Here is a 4209-nt window from a genome sequence, read left to right on the forward strand (position 1 = left end):
TATATATATTCATTTTATTCTCAACCGAAGACACAGGACGTGTTTTTCATAGCTCTGGCCAGTCAGTAGCCGAAGAAACAGATCTCAACTCAGAATAGCTGAAATTTTCTTTATTTTCAATCTCAAATCCATCTACATTTACGATTTCTATAATCATTTTGCAATCATCAGAAGAAACATTTCACTCAGAGGCCATCTCAACAACCCGTTGGCAAGCAGCAGACAGCATCTGCTTTGGTTCCACCATGGGATCTAATTCCACCTAACCCTACAGTAGTAAGTTGAGAGTCACCGTCAAAACAGACTACTAACAATATGACAGGTGAGAACTCACTTCAAGTACGTCCACCAATTCTCACTCTGCCCCGTGTGTCAATTTAAGGAAACCTCTTCCACTTGTCTTTACTATTCTCAGGGTAACTGTAAATTCGGTCCCAGTGGCACCAACAGCAAGACTTATTAAGGGCACCTGTCCATATGGTATAAATGGAAACGACAGCCCCTACCTTCACCCTAAACACTGTCCCAAATATAGAATTTATAGCCCTGGCCTTAAATATGGATGTACAAAAGGTAAAAGGTGTGCTTTCTTCTATCCTAAACTGTGTCCCTAAGGACGTACCTAAACCTGGAATGCAATGTCCACCATTTGAAAGGCACAAAACGAAAGAAAAAGAAACTGCAACAGGGAAGTGCAACGAAAACAAAACGGTTCCACAATCCACCTCCTAACACCAAAACCAACCAAAGAAGAAAGAATTTCAGAAAAACCGCAACACCACATAAAATAATCTAAGGAGGAAACTTTTTTTTATTAAATTACCTGGGAAATATTAAGGCCGACCTAAGCCTGGAGATCCAACGTTGCATATCCAAATCTTTAGGAACAAGCAACCACCATCATCAACTAGAGCATCACTCCACTCATACAGCCCCCGAGTAAATATTATCCTCAGTGTTGCCCCTGAACAACGGAGCACATAGTTTATCTCCTGTATACCATCATGATGGTATTAAATCCCATTTCAAACTCCTATCTCTGAATGCCCGGAGTTTGTGCAACAAGGTGTACCTATTTTGTATTGACCACAATTTCATCACAGTCACAGAAACAGGGGCAAACTCTCTACTTTGTGTCAGTGTTTTTATCATTGCAAGTTACAACTTATTTTGCAAAGACCGTGCTAATCGTCGATGAGGTGGTGGGGCAATCTACATTCGTTCAAACTTTTCAGCAATTACTTGTAATGATCTGAACAAATCACAACACGAAGCACTCTTCTGCTAATTACGAATAAACGTGTCAACATTGACATTTGGGGCTGCCTGTCTTAATTACCATCAAGACACGCAGCTTTTTGAAATCCTCAGGACTGCATCTAGGAAAACAGCCACTTATTTTTTTCATTAACGGTGACTTCAACTACCCTTTAATTGATCGTGAAAGTTTTCATTGGTTGCAAAGTGCAGACGATTTCTTGTATGTAGTGCTAGATGCAAACTGGCCCCAAGTAAGCACCTCCTCCACAAGAGGTAGCAACACTTCGGACCTGCTCTTACCACCACTCCTGAAACTGTTATAGGTGTTACGTCCAAAGAACTTCTAGGCGACTCCGATCATTCTATGATCATTGCCAATCTGTCTTTTATAGGCAGAAACAAGAAGCACCACCTCCTCCAAGCCACACGTTTTGACTGGAATAAAGGAGACTAGAACAGTTACTGTGATGAGATAGAACGCCCAAACTGGTTTGAATTTTATGATTCCGGAGATGTCAATACTGTTTCTCAAAACATCTTCAGTGCAATCTGGGTTGCACGTGAAGCATCGGTACCGCGCAAATGTTCTAAAAATAAAAAAAAAGTGCAATTTGGGAAACTACAGCAGTCCAACTTGCCAGGAAAGATCGTCATGATGCTGAACAGAAATATAGAAAGCATAGGACAGATGAGAATAGAAGACGACGCAACAGATCACCCAATCATTTCAAGCAAGTGACAAAAAAGACACTACTTGAGTTTGAACAACGTATAGGAAGCAGTCCTGACGGCAAAGAGTTCTAGAAATATGTACATTCGAAGCAGAGACCTCACTCTCCAGTTGGCCTTCTTTACAACCCCCTCACAGATCGGATTACTGATGACCCCCAAAGAATGTGCTGAGATTATTACTGAATGTTATGCTGACATTTTCACTGTTGAAAATCCAGATTTACCTTCTTCACCAACTCTAACATCAAATTCTACTCTGACATCAAATTCTATAACATCTGTGAAATTCACACCCGCAAAATGCTGTGACGCCACCTCAAGGATAAGAGCAATTATGTCTCTCCTGGTCTTGATGGTGTTGCTTATTTGCTTTTCAAACATGGCTGGTTCTTTCTTTTGCACCAGCTTTTATTCTTCTTTCAATTCTGCCTTAACAACTGTGTCACTCCAGAGCATTGGAAAATTGCCAGTGTCGTTCCCCTGTTTAAAAATGTGATCGCGCATCACCTCTCAACCACCGTCCAGTCAGCCATACTAGCTGAATCAATCACCAAACTGATGGAGTTCTATGTCATAGAAGCAGTCTGGAACTTTCGGTGCTCTCACAGCTTTATCCGACCCACACAATTTGGATTTATCGCTAACTTCAGCCGTTGTAGCCAACTCATCGAGTTTCTTGAGGACATCAACCAAGATATTGATGGCGGCTCATGGGTGGATATTATCCACCTTGTCTTTGCTAAAGCCTTCATTTCTGTGCCACACAAATGACTCATGGCAAAGCTCTCTGCAATGGGCCTGAAAGATGATCTCTATAACTGGCTGAAGTCCTTCATTCTCAGTCGGAAAGATGACTTCTGGTGTACCACAGGAATCCGTTCCTGGACCCCCTACTGCTTGTTGCATATATTAATGACAAAGATGCCAACTTGCGGAATGTTAGAGTACTGAAATATGCAGATGACATCAAGCTGTACCTCGAAATAAAAAGAACAGATCATATGCGCTATAGATCTTATCTGCAATGAGAACTGGATACAATGTAGCAATGGATTTCTGAATGGCAACTCAAGCTAGCTGCGGATAAGTGCTTTACACTGCGCCACCATGCATTTTGGGAGGGAAAACCCAAGCCTTTACATACTTACCCAGCAACACTAGTCGCAAGAAATTTTCTAGACAACGTGATCTGGGTATTATTATAAACAGCGATCTGCGTTGGACAAAGCACATCTCTAAAATTGTCAAGAAGGGTGAGGATACCCGAGCATCACTCAGTAAGACCTTTGTCAGACGCTCTCCAGCTATCTATTTCAAACTGTATATGACAATGGCTTGTCCACACTTAGAATTCACATCACTAGTCTAGAACTCCTATATTGCTCACCATATAAATCTCCTGGAAACCATTCAGAAACGTGCAGCAAAACGAATACCCGCTGTCAGGCATCTACCATATTCTGAACGTCTTGCTTCTCAGGACATGGATACATTGAAGCTCAGACGTCTGGCAACTATCTTAGTAGACACCCACAAGATTATATACCATCTTTCTAACAAAAACAATGGACACTTTTTTGAATTCCGTATGTCAAACACTCGTGGACATGGTCACAAAATCAAGAAACAACACAGCACTCATGACTTCCGGAAACATTTTTTCACGCTCAGAATTGTTGAAGCACGGAATAAACTATTCGCATCAGTCGTTAGCTGTCGAGACACGACATCCTTCAAAACTGCCATGCTTCCTGGAGTTCGCCAGCAGTACACATGAGCACTGTATACAACAAATTCTTTCATATATATATATATATATATATGTATGTATGTATATATGTATATATATGCGTGTGTATATATGTATATATATATATGTATATATATATATATATATATATGTGTGTGTGTGTGTGTGTGTGTGTGTGTGTGTGTGTGTGTGTGTGTACCTTTATAGTTCCAAGTATGGTGTCTGAGTCTCAGTGTGGTTTTCGTTCCTCCAGGGGCACAGCTGATTGTATCTTTACTGTCAGACAATTACAGGAGAAGTGCATTGAACAGAATCTTGCTCTGTACCATTGCTTTGTTGATTTGAGCAAAGCATTCGATACTGTTAATCGAAGTGCTCTGTGGCTAATTCTGGGGAAAATTGGTTGCCCAGAAAAGTTTATAAACATGGTCAAGGCTTTGCATCAGGATATGAGAGCTAGGGTTAAT

The sequence above is a fragment of the Octopus bimaculoides genome, chromosome 16 (assembly GCF_001194135.2).
Source record: "Octopus bimaculoides isolate UCB-OBI-ISO-001 chromosome 16, ASM119413v2, whole genome shotgun sequence".
NCBI classification, from domain to species: domain Eukaryota; kingdom Metazoa; phylum Mollusca; class Cephalopoda; order Octopoda; family Octopodidae; genus Octopus; species Octopus bimaculoides.